Raw genomic sequence first — 15,664 nt, 5'->3', positions numbered from 1 at the left:
GTAGTTGCAGGGAGAAGGTTCAGTGGGCCAAAGCTCAGAATGAACTCAGACTTGCAAGAGAGGTTAATAATAATAAATAGGTTTATTCAACTGTGGTTAGTAAGTTAAAAAAAAACAAAACCCCTCTGCTGCTCTGTTTGAACAACAAAATCATCCAGAACTTTTCAATGCACCTCAAGCAGCCCAACTTCTTGCAAAGATCTAGAGCAGAGAAACAGAAAAACAGAAGTTGCATACAACCCATACATTTTGCTGGACTTTTGCACAGGGGCCATGCTAATCTCTGTATCGTTCCAATTTTAGTATATGCACTGCCGAAGCGAGCACATTTTGCTGGACTTTTGAATGTATTTGTGGATAAGGCATGCTATCCTCTGGGCTGCCTTTATTCTTCTTAGTAGAAGCTTTGGTTTACCTTTATTACCTGGAAGATGCTGTCATGGGAAAATTTAGGAATGCCTATGTGCTTTCAGCTCTCCATTAAAGCATTTTAACAAATAAAAATACATTGAAAACGGCATTTGCTGTTGATACCAGACATCTGTGAAAACAAGTGCTGAGTTACTGTGAATTCATAGAATCAATAAGGTGCATTATGGAACTGTGCAGCAGGAGTGTTTGCAATCCCTCCTGGCTTTAATAACTTTGGGGGAAAGATCAATGCATTTATATCAATGTGCAACACTGCAAACCGCATCCATCTCTAGTAATTGGGCAATTCTTAGACATTCAAACACAGCTCTGGGCATTAATAGCTATTTCAATAAGAGCTGTATTTTTGTAACATTATTGAGGGAGATTTCTTGGAGTGAGACTGGGCAGCCCTCCATCATGATCCTCAGGTAATGACACACTTCATGTAAATCATCAATTACATTTCAAGAGGAAATTGGTTGCAAATCCATCCCAACTGAATGGCATTTAGACAGTCAGACTGAAGGTTTCACAGTGGGGCTGAAACTGGGTCGGATACCAGATTATTATAATTACCACTATTACTAATGAATAGCATAAGCAAAAGAGGCACGTCACTGCCCTAAACAATTTACCATCCAAATTTCAGCAGTAGGAGAAGGAAGGGGAGAAAGAGACAATGTAATGGAAGGCTTATAGGACACAACAGCCAGGATCAGGAAGTTAGACAAAAAAAATATTAACTCTCCAACAAGAACAGACTAGCCCCAGGAAGCTCCTGACTCCACCCAGATACAACTAAATCCAGTGCCACCTAGGGACTGAACTATATAATAATTAATGCTATCCATGTGGACAAGAATGACAGTTTAGATGTGTGTGCAAATATAGTTAGCGCAGGTACTGAAGCTTTGTTTCAGATTAGAATTACCAACAAAATATTATGAAGAACCTGAAGAAAGGGGCTGCAGTCACACTTGCCACAGAGAGATCTGGAAAAACGTATTATCTACATTTACCGCTGTTTCACAGACCCTTCAAACATTTAGTTTTCCTGTTACAATTGTTGCAAAACAGGCAGAATAAGTTAAGCCTGCCTGTCATTGTATGGCTCTCATATATACCTGAGTACCATACACAAAGGACGGTGACAAAATATTTAGTTCATCTAAATCAGCCTTTCTCAACCTTGGGTCCCCAGATGTTTTTGGCCTACAACTCCCATCATCCCTGACCATTGGTCCTACTACCTAGGGATGATGGGAGTTGTAGGCCAAAAACATCTGGGGACCCAAGGTTGAGAAAGGCTGATCTAAATAAATCACCCCTCCCCGCGATTTCTAATAGCACACAATTAAACTATGGAACTCTCTCCTGCAGTTGGCAGCGATGGTGACCAAATTGGTTGGCTTTGAAAGAGATCAGACAAACTCATGGAGGACAATGGCTGCTGACCATGGTGGCTCTGTTCAATCTCCACTGTCGGAGGCATTATGCCTCTGAATACCAGCTGCCGAGAATCACAAGTGGGGAGATTGCTGTTGCTCTCATGTCCAGCTTGCAGGCTTCCCATAGGCATCCAGCTGGCCACTATGAGAACAGGATGCTGTACTGGATGGGCCATTGGTCTGATCCAACAGGGTCATGTTTTATGTTGCGTTCTAACAAATCAAAATATATCAGTAATAAAACATAGTTCACGGGATGATCCTTTGGACATCTTGGGCTGCAGCAGCAGAGATAAGAACCTGTGGCCCTCCAAATGTTTCTGGATTGCAACTAAAAAAGCCAATGCAATTCTGGGCTGCATCAATAGGAGTATAGCGTCTAGATCAAGGGCGGTAATAGTACCACTATATTCTGCTCTGGTCAGACCTCACCTGGAATACTGTGTCCAGTTCTGGGCACCACAGTTCAAGAAGGATACTGACAAGCTGGAACGTGTCCAGAAGAGGGCAACCAAAATGGTCAAAGGCCTGGAAACGATGCCTTATGAGGAACGGCTTAGGGAGCTGGGTACGTTTAGCCTGGAGAAGAGAAAGTTAAGGGGTGATATGATAGCCATGTTCAAATATATAAAAGGATGTCATATAGAGGAGGGTGAAAGGTTGTTTTCTGCTGCTCCAGAGAAGCGGACACGGGGCAATGGATTCAAACTACAAGAAAGAAGATTCCACCTAAACATTAGGAAGAACTTCCTGACAGCGAGAGCTGTTCGGCAGTGGAATTTGCTGCCAATGAGTGTGGTGGAGTCTCCTTCTTTGGAGGTCTTTAAGCAGAGGCTTGACAGCCATCTGTCAGGAATGCTTTGATGGTGTTTCCTGCTTGGCAGGGGGTTGGACTGGATGGCCCTTGTGGTCTCTTCCAACTCTATGATTCTATGATTCCCTCCATCCTTGGCCTTTAGCCATGCTGGCTGGGGATGAACTCACAACATCTAGATCACTACACATTCCCTATCCCACAATATTAGCACAAAAAACCCACAATATTAGCAAAATATTTCATTCCTCAGGATTATGTGGGCAGAAAATGAGTTTTCAACTGAAATAATTTTTGCAAAAAGTGAAAACCACCAAGGTGTCAGTAAAATGTCTTGTTGGATTTATGCTGAAAGTGATCTCATAATTTACCCAGTGAATTGTCAACATAGTTACATTTTTCCAAACCATAATTGGCTGCAACGTTGTACAGTTTCTTTGGAACTCAAAGGGTACTCCCTCCCCTCCCCCGTAAAATGCCTCTGTTCACTGAATCAAAACAATCCCCATGTAACAAACAAGATGATACGGTTCTCACGTGAGGACTGTATCAGTTCAGTGAAATTTGTTTGAATCAGTTCATGGCCTCAGGTTAATGGTTGACTGACAGCATAGTCATACACATGTCTACTCAAAAGTAAGCCCTGTTGAGTTCAGTTACAGGTGGGTAGCCGTGTTGGTCTGCCATAGTCGAAACAAAATAGAAAATTCTTTCCAGTAGCACCTTAGAGACCAACTGAGTTTGTTCCTGGTATGAGCTTTCGTGTGCATGCACACTTCTTCAGATACACTGAAACAGAAGTCACCAGATCCTTAAATATAGTGAGGGAGTGGGGAGGGGTATTACTCAGAAGGGTGGTGGGAATGGGTGATCAGCTGATAGGTGTGGAAAACCTGTTGACGACTGTTGAGTTCAGTGAGGCTCACCTATACTTGGGACCTGTTGCTGATTATAAAAGTATAGGATTGTACTGTAATAATTCTTTTCTTTACGATCTGTGATTATATATATATATATATATATATATATATATATATATATATATATATATATAACACAAAACTGTAGATGCAGTATTCACAATCAGAAAGGCATCAAGAGAGATGCTGCTGTCTGCAAAGAAATACAAAATTTCCTCCAAAAATCCATTCCGGAACCCAGCAATGCATCTATTCCAAACAGTTCTCTTGATAATATATTTTAATTGAAATAGAGATCTCCTTGTTGAGTTGCCAGTTACTCCAATCTGTTTCTGGACACCTGCAGACTAAGAATCTGTGATTCATTAGCTGCAATGCTGTTGTAATTCCATTCTCCATGCATGTGTGAGCCACCAGTTTTAAAACAAAGCTTTATCATACGACAGTTTGCATAATCAGCGTAGGAAATTGCCTTGAAATGAGTCAGACCACTGGTTCATCTGCCTACAATGGCTGGAAGCAGGTCTGGATTTCAGACAGGAGTCATCCTCACCTCTACCTAGAGATACTTGTCGCAGTACCTGAGGCTGCTCTGCCAGTAAGCCAGGACCCTTGCCCATTAAACAGGACACAGGTGATGGATTAGGGCAGACTTGGGGCATCCAGAGCCTCTCATGCTCAGCTGTTTCCTGCATATGTCCATGTCAAGGTGATGGAAGTGGTGGGCTTATTCTTTTTCAGTCCTTGCATAAATGTATATCTTCCTATTTTAAGGGGAGCATGAGAAGAGTCCTGGCTGACAAAGCATCTCAGCCCCACTGTCAAGATAAACAGTTAAGCACCTTATGTGAGCATGAAGTAAGTACTACCTATTTGTATTATTTAAAATATTAACCATCAGCTGAAGCCAGTCAAGGATACAGGAGGGCAAACCTTTTAGAACTTATTAAGTCTTGTCACTCTGTTCTAGTGGTTACAGTGCACCTCAAGCAGAAACCTGAGTGAAATCCAGTGCTGGAAAAGGGAGGAAATTATGCCGGAAAAACATTTCACTGTCCCTCTGGTAACATATGAAATGGGCCCCTGAAGCAGCCTCCCATAAGGTGCATGACAGGTGCTGCTAAAACAAGCCCATGCTCACACCCTGAATCAGGATCAAACTAGTTCATTATCTTCCACAAATTCATCAGTTGAACTCCTACGGTTACTGATGAAGGTCAGTAAGTTGAAGCAAGGTAAAAAGGTAAAGGACCCCTGGGCAGTTAAGTCCAGTCAAAGGTGACTATGGGGTTGTGGCACTCATCTCGCTTTCAGGCCAAGGGAGCTGGCGTTTGTCCACAGACAGCTTTCCAGATCATGTGGCCAGCATGACTAAACTGCTTCTGGCACAACAAAACACTGTGATAGAAGCCAGAGCACACAGAAACGCCGTTTACCTTCCTGCCACAGTGGTACCTATTTATCTGCTTGCACTGGCATGCTTTCAAACTGCTAGGTTGGCAGGAGCTGGGACAGAGCAATGGAAGCTCACTCTGTCACAGGGATTCAAACTGTTGACCTTCTGATCGGCAGGCTCAAGAGGCTCAGTGGTTTAGACCACAGTGCCACCTGCATGAAGTACATCCTTACAGCTCAGGCAGCCTGTGTATCTTATTCAGCTGGTTGGAAGGAACCAGGTTGTCTTGTTTCATTTTATTTTTAAAATCACACTTTCTAATGTGCACAACACAGCATTTGCCTAATCTTTACTCTATTGATTCACTCTAAAAATACATCTGGCTAGGCATGGAAGGTAATTGATGTAAAAAGAACTATTTCCGAAAGCTAAGAAAAACTGTTTATTCGAGTTAACTTGGAAAAAAAAAAAAGGTAAATCCAGTTTTTGAAAGGCTGTACATTGGAAAGCTATGCACTTGACTAGACAAAAAACTACCTGAATGCTTTTATTTCACACTTTAGAAGCTTTCTCTATTTACTATCCATCTATTTGATTGCCTGGGGTTTGCCTTGCTGACTGTACTATTCCCAGGAAATAACAATATACTTCCAGCAAACTGTAACTGCAACTAGTTAGAGTATCATGTAGGAACAAAATGCCTGGTGTGTTTCCCAGAAGTAATTTGAAAATGAAGCTGTCTAGGAAAGAACTCTTGTTTATTTATCTTTAATACCTTTAGGTTTATAGTACTAAAAGTCATGTGGCAGTTAGGGATGGGGGGACAAATTGGTCCAGGATGCATTTTAATGCAAATCTACCAGATACACAAACCAAAGTTATCCTTCAACATTCTCACATCTACAAATGTCGCAATGCAGTTCTGCAACCGAAATTGCACACACAAAATATGTAGGTTGCACAGGAATGGGTGTGGTAGTGAAAATGTACAAAAATGTATAATCTATGGGGAATTGCATGCATGTAAGGCAAAATCGTTCACAAAAATGCATATATGAGGAGAAAAAACTAAGGGGAGGAAGCAGCCCAGCACAGCCCAACAAGGACTAAGCATGCTCAGGGCTCACAGGATGCTGACTTTGCTTTGCAACTATCCATTCCTGCACATTATGCAGACAGCATGAATAGTTACTAAATTATTGCCCATGGAGGACATGTCCTCTGTAACTAGAGCGCATTAGTTCCTTTGTTCCCTACCCTTTCAACTCCCAATGCACTCATTTTTTAATTATTATCCTCCTCCTCGTTTATATATACCAGAATTCCGGTAGCACAGACAAGAGTTACTTAAATTGTACTCAGTTATATGCCCAGATTGAGGCTTCCTTCCCTTGTACCAGGCAGACAACTTGATGCCTACATTTCTTGGGGGGGGGGGAGCAGCAAAGCTCTCTAGGTCATCGGTAGGCAAACTAAGACCCCTGGGGCCAGATCCTGCCCAATCACCTTCTGAATCCTGTCCGCGGACAGTCCGGGAATCAGCGTGCTTTTACATGAGTAGAATGTGTCCTTTTCTTTAAAATGCATCTCTGGGTTATTTGTGGGGCATAGGAATTCATTCATTCATTTATTTTTTTCAAAATATAGTCTGGCCCCCAACAAGGTCTGAGGGACAGTGGACTTGGCCCCCTGCTGAAAAAGTTTGCTGACCCCTGGTCTAGGTTGTATCCAACTAATGTCTACCCGCTGAAAATAATTATTCTGTGTTAGCCATGTATTTAATAAACATGAGATTGTATTTAATGTTTGTCCTAATCAAAGTTGGCCCAATGAAGGTAATGGGCATAACTAACTTAGGTCCATTAATTTCAGAGCAGAACTAGGATTTGATTCAACCCATGGTTAGAATTGCACTGTAATTCACACATCCTAGTCAAATACATTTGTGCAAACTTGCACTGAGATTATGCCTTCCTCTGATGATGTGTTAAAATATTTTACTCCTTATTGCTACTTCTTTTCGTTAATAGCCTGGTGTTTCAGTATTAAGTATTCTGTTTTCTAAGATGTTATTTATCAAGCATGCAATTTTTCCAAGTTAACTCATGTAACACAAGAGACGGGCAAGTTCCAGAATAATCCCGTGAGTAGTTCATTTAATGAGAATAGCTAGCTTTGCACATTCCATTCACTTAAAAAAAATTGAGAACTTACTGGTGCACCATTTCAGTATGCAGTATGTAGTGTACAACCCTTGCAATTGTCCTTCATTGGAGAATAACAGAAGAGCTAACTCAGGGCAACTAGAGCAAGGAACATGCACATAATTGGCAACACCGAAGTTGGAAAGAATTAATCTGAATAGCATTTGGAATAGCAGCAATATCAAGGATCAGTGAGCTCCTGCAGATTTTTAGCTTTCTGTCGTCTATCTGCTTTGACATTTGAAAGAAAAGTGTGAGAGGCAGGGCTCTCTCTTCCCTCCTCCCCTTCAGCTTCTTATTCTATATCCACAATATTGCCTTAAGATTTAAGTGGCGGGGGGGGGGAGAGAATATGAGCAATGTTTCACAAGCATAATGATTGTGTTCCCTGGGGATAAAAGCTTAATAAGCTCAGTACGTACGGATAGGCATTCAGTTTCCAGATAGAAATGAACTTGATTGTTCCTAAAAGGCTCCCAGTCATCGCTAAGGAATTAATGATGGTAACAAACAAGAATGTTCCATAGCGTTTTGGGCTCAGCATTACACACACTGGCTGTGTACACACCATTTAAAGGCATTTGGACATTTCCCTTCAAGGAATCCTGGAAACTGTAGCTTGCCCCCCTCATCACCCTTAACAAACTACAGTTCCCAGAATTCATGAGGGGTATGTGTGCCTTAAATGAATAGTGTGTATGCAGCCATAATGAAGTTTGTGGATTAAATCACCAGTGAAAGTAAAGCAGATACTATCTAGTACTGAATACTGGTCTGAACTTTGAGCAACAGGACAGTCGTATCAGTGTAAGCTACCTGTGAGCCATTGAGCGAGGGTAGATTGCTGATTTTCAGTGATGTGGGAAATGCACCCTGAATATGCTCAGAGACCTTGTCCTACAAATATTCCAGACCTTTTCCTGGAACTGACTACTGATTCCTCAGCAGTATTCTGTGAAAAATGAAGCCCTGGGCCAGAGGCCAGATTCTTTGTTGTTTGGGTGCCCTCTGCTAGCTCATCTGGGGCTCATTGGAGAAGGAATGGTGTTAGGTTGCCAGGGCACAGAGTTTGGGCTCCATGCTTTTATCATCAACATCACAACCCTTGAATGCAGCTCCAGGCCTCGATTAGGGACTCAAGCTACATTAGTAAAGAAAAAGCGGTTTTAAATGCATTATGACACTGTGACACCAGATGGCGCTGTGGAGTTCCATCTTTCGCCAATGTGACTTCCCACTTTGATGTTTACAACGCGTGTTTCCTGAAACGCTTTTTTGATGTGTCTAGATCCCGTCTAGGAAAGCCACCTGATAGCCTCTGCTCAGAATCTGATGTAGCTGGGTTCAGGGAACCTGTCAAAACTGGGGCTGCACCCTCTTGCTCCTCAGAAGATGCAAGTTGCTTTCTGAGGCCTATGCTGTGTGACTGACAGATATCAATTTTGTGTGACTCTTCAGAAGAAGAAGAAGACAAGAAGAGACTTAATTAACAGCCTTTAAAGATGATAAAATCACACACCTGAGATTGCCAGTAGTTCTTCCCAGTCACCTTCTAGCTCTTAACTGAATTAACATTTTACTCCCAGCCCTTGATTCCATCTTGTTTATCTCTCCCTGCTGTTACGTTATCTACCTGTCTGGTGATAGTTTGCTCTTGTTTTGCTGGCTTGTTCATTCATCCCTGCTTTCCCAGCCCTGTAGCGGAAGCAACTGAGACTCTAATCTCATCTGGGAGAGAGCCTGATCCTGTCACCACTACCTTCCTTCCCAGGACTAAAAAAAAAAAAGAATGACCCCTGAGATCTCATTCACCAACCCAACCCTGAACAGTTTGCCCATTTACTCATTTCCAATTATAAAGCAAATATATAAAAATGCTGCGGCATTATTGAAGTTAGTGTGTCTACATGCAAGGCAGCAGAATAAAACCCTGTTGCTCTTTCTTGCACACAGATACAGTAACTTTACACTTAAGATGAAGAGCTAAACAAAAAAGCCGAAAATCAAGCGCATCGGAGAGTTACTAGAAGACAGAAAAGCAGTGGCTGACAGCAAGTGAGCTGAGAAGATTGGCCTGTCACATCAAGAAAAGAATCGATACATGGGAGAAAAATCATGAGCTGAAGCTGTACCTGCTCGGTTCATATGCCCTAATGATGTTCAGTTTCTGGTCACTCACCATGCCTTAGGCACCTCTGCTGATGTGCTGAGAGCCCCAGGCTGGATCTGCCAAGACATGCATATTATCAACACGGCAATCACACAGTGTTCATAGTAAGAGAGAAGGGGAAACACTGTATTAAACTACCCTTCTACTGCAGCTGGCATGGGATGCCTATTAACAGTGAGATGGCTGCCACATGAAACATTCATATTGCTGCTTGACAGAGCGGCCCGAAACTTGTACACACAGCCACATAGAAGGAAAGAAAGCCCATCTCTTGGTCTTGAATAATGGAACACTTTATGGTGATGTGTGCAACACTGGAGAACAGAACCTGAAGTCCAGAGATTTCAAAACCACACACTGGGCTAAGTTGGTTAAGGAGTTGTGTGTATATGTGTGATTTTGGTGAATGAACACTTCTGGCCAATATAACTCTTGTTTCTTTCTGTACTCTGCGGGTATTTTGCCAGCGTATTTGCAGAATAGGCAAATGGCAGAATTGTGTGCCTGTGTTTCCGTGGCATGTAATATTAGCACGAAGACTTCAGCCATAGGGCAGCTGGGTGTGGCGGGGCTTGGCCAAAATGGACTCACAAACCAAATGGGGAGACCCGGAAGGCCAGGAGTACTCCACTGCTGGCATAGGTCTTCATGGATTTGTGAAGGCCACTTCTAAGTCTGCTAGCCTTTAATATGTCATAAGACTCTTTTATGTTTTCCACTGCAACAGGCAGCTGGCCCTCTGACTGATATAAACTTGCAAAAATAGCAATCCCAATAGATTAAAACAAAACAATAAACCATAGAAAATAAAGGGTTATGAAAAAGCTGTAGGTGCTATGAAGTATTAACTCAAAGTCGTTGTCCCCCCCCCCCCCATGTACTGTACAAACTAGATTTTGGCGGGGAGGGAAATCCTATTTAGAAACCATCTTGCTCTCTCTCAGAGAATGGTCTTTCCTTCTGTTGCCTCTACTTTCTTAGAGAACAAACTTTCCTCTTTTCTGTACAGCAACATCCCGTGAGTGAGATAGCTATCATGACTAACTGCAACACACACACGTATTGAGTATTCATTATGATAACTATGACTGAATATTGAACTGTTGCTGCCATTATGCTCATAAAAAGCTCACCATAGCAATTCCATGGCAACGTGACATTGGTATGTGGCACTTAGGAAATAATGATGTGTCGTTACTCTGACAAATGTGCAGGGTAAGGAAATAACAACTTGTTGGCATGTGCTTTTGCTCTTTCATTCTTCCCTCTCCCACTTTCTATCTTTAGACATGAGTCATGACCTGTGTAGCCCACATAAGCAGCTTGACCTGAAACAGGTAAGCCCTGCATAAGAAATGGTACCAAACACAGAAAAGAAGCACAGCTTGTTTGCACCAGGTCAGCGGTCCCTAGCTTTGCAGCTTCAGCACGACAGAAATTAATGGCCTGGGTACATGGTGGAGTGTCCTGCTTGTTGCTGCCTATGTAGGACTTGGGTGAAAATGTAAGTATGATGCTGGCTGTGAATAACAAGTTTTGTCCATACAAACTCTTTCTCAAGCTCTGGGAGGAAGACCCTTCATCGCATACAAACAGCCACCCAATCTCAAACAGCTCCTCACCCACAATAATACAAAAACAGGACTCAACATGGACACTGGTACCAGAGCCTGCAATAAACCCAGATGCCAACTTTGCTGCCACATAAACCCGGATAACACCATTACTGGTCCCAACAACATCAAACACACCATCTCAGGACTATTTAATTGCTCATCTTCCAACATTGTGTATGCAATCAAATGCCAACAGTGCCCTTCAGCTCTCTATATTGGACAAACAGGCCAAACCCTACGCCAAAGGATAAATGGACATAAATCTGATATCAGGAATCACAAGACACAGAAACCAGTAGGAGAACACTTCAATCTCCCAGGACATTCTATAAAAGATCTCAAAGTAGCTGTCTTAATACAAAGATATTTCAGAAATAGACTGGAAAGAGAAGTGGCTGAATTGCAACTAATCACCAAACTTAAAACCATGGAGAAACCTGGTTTGAACAAAGACATTGGATTCTTATCTCATTATACATAACAAAGCCATCTTTAGCCATCTCACCCCTTGTGTCGGGGTATGGGTGCTGGAGCTCCTCGTGCACGGCCTTGGACTGGTTATGCACGAGGTACCAGTTGCGGGGAAAGCGGCCAGTGTTCCACGTGCTTTTGAGCACGGTCGCCGGCCAAGCCTCACAGTCTGAAGGATGATGAGTAAGCCAATTGAAGACTCTGATGGTGTGTGAGTTCCTAGTTGCCTTCTTTAATGAAAAGTTGCCTCGTGAAATAAAATATATACCCTGACTCTGAATAGGCGGACCAAATTAAAGAAACCAAAAAATTTTACTTTACTCCCCCCTTTAACCCCAAAGGAAGACAGACACCGGTTGTATCTTTAGTGGCTTCGGCAGAACCCGCGTAGGCTCGTCCCCTAAGCTAAGTTCTCCTAAGCTTAAAGACCCTGCGCGCCCAATCTTCCGCGAGGCTAACTAAATAAACTAAAACCGAAATATCTTCCGCGGGCCTAACCCTAGGCTAACCTAAAAGAACCTAACTAAAACTAAAACCGAATGATCTTCCGCGATCTAACTCTAACTAAAGAAAAACCCATCCAACCCGTCCAGCCCGCTCCTAACCCCTTAAACTAAACTTGACTTCAACTAAAACCCAACTAAAAGACATAAACGAACTTCTCCTGCCTAAGCGGGGTGCCTCTGCCTTTTATTAGGGAACAAACGTGACATCATCATTAGTACTTTAACCAATAAAATCACTGTTGCTGCCCTCCAAAAAGGCGGGAAGCAAGTTTAACGCTCATTAACAACTTTGAACATGACCGGATCTACAAAATAAAGGCGGATTAATCTCATAAGTGAACCACACTATTCATTCATGCTTTCACTTTCGCTTTTACGCGCAATTACACTAAAAGTAGACCTTGAAAAACTTATAAAATAACCAAATAAATATGAATCCATGGCGGATCCGTGAAACGTATTCCGACATATCATCTTTCTTTTTTTGTTTTAAATTAAATTAATTTTGATTTAGTTATATAAAAAAGGAAGGTTAGAAATATCACAAGCATTTATCTGACATAAACATTACCATTTATCTTGATATAGAACTCGACATGAAAGGGCAGAGCATCAACAGTGCCAACAGTGTCCACATCAAAACTGTGATATAAACACCAGTAACACTATCAACATCCACCCCCCTCATAAGAGGAAATACTTGTACAATAATGTAGCAATAAAGTCATGAAAATAACAAACCACTAGCCGAACATAAAAAGTGATCGATCCGATACACTGTAAACCTTTAGGCATATATAAATACTTTAACATGTAGTGTAACACAACAAATCATCTCATAAGTATGTATACTTTCGCGTGCAGCGTAAAACAACAAATTACTCACCAAACACAAGAGAGGACCTGATGCAGGTCCAAAATTAAAAATAACGGATAACGACTGCCCAAACATAAGAGAGGTCCCGATCCGGGACCCAAAATTAAAATATAACTAGAGCTGGGGCTACATAGCCTACCCAGACCCCTCCCCCATTTTTTTTAATTTTTATTTGGAAAACTGAGGAAAAATGGATAAGGAAACATAAAAGGTGTGTGGCACTGAGGCTACAGAATCGAAGGAACTTTCAGGAAGGCAGATTCTGGACTTACCACAGCGACCACAGGTAACGGGGAACTAGGGTCCGATTCCAGAAAGGGGATTTAAGGCACCTAAGTACAAGTGGTTTGCGCCACCAAAGGGGATTTAAGCTACCTATATAAAGGTGTCCCAGCCAGGATGAGGATTTAAACCATCTACGCAAGGGTTTCCAGCGAAACGAGATGGAAATTCTCCCATGAACAGCAGGAAACAAGGTGAAGGGAAAAGCTGGGAACCTGGTTTACTGCCAAAGGTAGCATATAGAGGGGAATTTTTTCAAAGAAAAAGAGGTACCAAGAGGGTAGGACACCACCAGACTTGACATATATATCTTGAACAAATCCGAGAATGACCAATACTTTGACCAAAGGAAACCATTTCAAATAAAGTATATAAATGTTACCACATTTTGAATTACAACTTTTGCAAGCACAACGAGGAGATTTAGGATCATTGAAATAAAACATATATGCATGAATATGTCTATGACTAGAACTGCACAAAGACAATGTTTTTAACTTTACATAAACCTTTCCATATCATCAAAATTGTGACGCTCTAAATGGAAACCATTTCAGAAAAGCTTTGCATATATAAACATCCATATCATTAATTATCAAGCTATAAGGAAAACACATGTAACATGCGAGGCGGATATTTCAAGAAGCATACAAAGGTAAATATGCAATTTTTACAAGTACAATATAAAGTACAAGACAGGTTTAGAACTGCAAAATGGTGTTGGAGAGGAGGATGAAGACGATGAATGAGTTGCCGGTCGTCTTCTTCTCCGACTACACACGACCATGTAGAAGAAATAGTCCTGGAACTCAGGAAAAGTTCATGGAGCTCAGGAAAGTACTGAAACATCGAGCTCTGAAGAAACAACGATACCTGTAGAAGAAAGGAGGTTAAGCAAGCAAATCAAGGTGATCTACTAGTGAATGCAGGTAAGAGAGTAACTGGAACAAATCCAGGCAGCCAGGAACCAGAGGGCTGCCCAGAGACAAACGAAAGGCCTAGGCAGTAGAAAGGCAAAGCAAACTGCCCAGAACTCAACTGGTGCTATTAGTGGAGCACTTTTGAAGAGTTACTGCATTTGACACGAAGTTGAGAAGTTAGCGAGTAGCTAACAACCAGAGTTGGAAATCACGGCTTGCGATGAAAAGGGAGTATCGAATTTCACGCAAGGTTTGTCCAGCGTGTCTTCTAGAGAGGAATGAATGTTGAACGCACAAACAGGCGTGGGAGGTAAGGGTTTTTTCCACAGAAGCAAGGACAGTCCTCCGCCGAGAGGATTAAGCAACAAGGGGCTGTCGTTGAAGATGCAGGCTGGCAAGTACCATGCAGGGCTACATGACTTGACTTTCAGGTGAAAAGTTCCTTGCGGAAGACAGTACTTCTGAGCACAAGGAGGAACCGTCTGAAGAGCCTGTAGTAGAGTTCTTGGTCGATGCAGGAAAAGATACTCCAAAAGAATACCTGGGGAGATGCGGAGCATATTTGCAATCAGGTAGAGAGCAACAGAAAGCAGGTGAAAAGGGTTTGCGGTTTTGGTTGGAAACAGGTATGCTGCAAGAAGTGATGGCAGCAATCCGTAGACACGGTGAGTACCATTCAGAATCAGCCAACAGAATGCCCATGCAAAAGACAGCACGGAACATAGCAAGGAACGTCCCATGGTTGGCGATTGGATCACTAAAGCAAAGGAAAGTTTCAGCGGCGTGAGAGTGCTTGAAGATACTGCTGAACAGAACTTGTAGACAGGAGAATTCACCTTACCAAGCAGTGAAACTTTCCAGGAGAACTTTGCAATAGGCTTACTGCAAAGGACAGTTTTAAGACTATCAAGGGAACGCTCTAAGGTCAATGACTGTGGAGCTTTATCCATGAGGTACTGACGGAGAGTAAAGGGTTGCATGCGATCCTGGTGTAGTAGCTCTTTGATTAGGGCCTCTGCTGCAGCGAGCTTTTCTGACGTCAGCGCCCATTGGTCGACCCATACAGGGGGTCCTTCCTTCCATGTGAGTGGAAGAGCATGTACTGGCGCTGATGCAAAGGCCCACATCAAAAATGCGTATGGACAACAGTTCTTGCTTTAGATAATAAGTCTCTACCCCAAAGGGTGATAGGCACATCCATAACAAGTGGACGGAGCTGCACCATGGAGCCTGAGTCTGACTGGAAGGTAATCGGATGTACGCTCTGATGGGCGGGTTCGAAACCTCCGACTCCGAAGACTTCCTGGGTGACAGTCGTTGCCCACTGGTCAGGCCAATCTTTTCTGGCGATCACTGTAACATCTGCGCCTGTATCAAGAAGACCCTTGATCTTTCGTCCACCCATTTCTAAGACGAGATGAGGGCGTTCTTCTGTAATCTTGATTAGCGCCATTGCTGCCTGAGGAGGCAAAGAGTCTACAGGAGCTGTAGGTGTAGAAGTAAGCAAATAAAGTCTGGCAATTTCTAAACCTTTTGTTAGGACACAAGGAACAGTTGAAAATCCTGGAATCAGCAACTGCGATGAATCTGTGATTCGAACTAGGCCTGCAGTCAGTGTGACTGTGG

General features: G+C 42.5%; 1 pseudogene; it reads right to left on the bottom strand.

Annotated features, from left to right (window-relative positions):
- Window positions 1–224: 224 nt before the first annotated feature.
- On the bottom strand, window positions 225–325 carry LOC117043053 (annotated as a pseudogene).
- Window positions 326–15,664: the final 15,339 nt, after the last annotated feature.

Source organism: Lacerta agilis, chromosome 2, assembly GCF_009819535.1.
Source record: "Lacerta agilis isolate rLacAgi1 chromosome 2, rLacAgi1.pri, whole genome shotgun sequence".
NCBI classification, from domain to species: domain Eukaryota; kingdom Metazoa; phylum Chordata; class Lepidosauria; order Squamata; family Lacertidae; genus Lacerta; species Lacerta agilis.
This window is presented reverse-complemented; position numbering and strand designations above follow the sequence as displayed.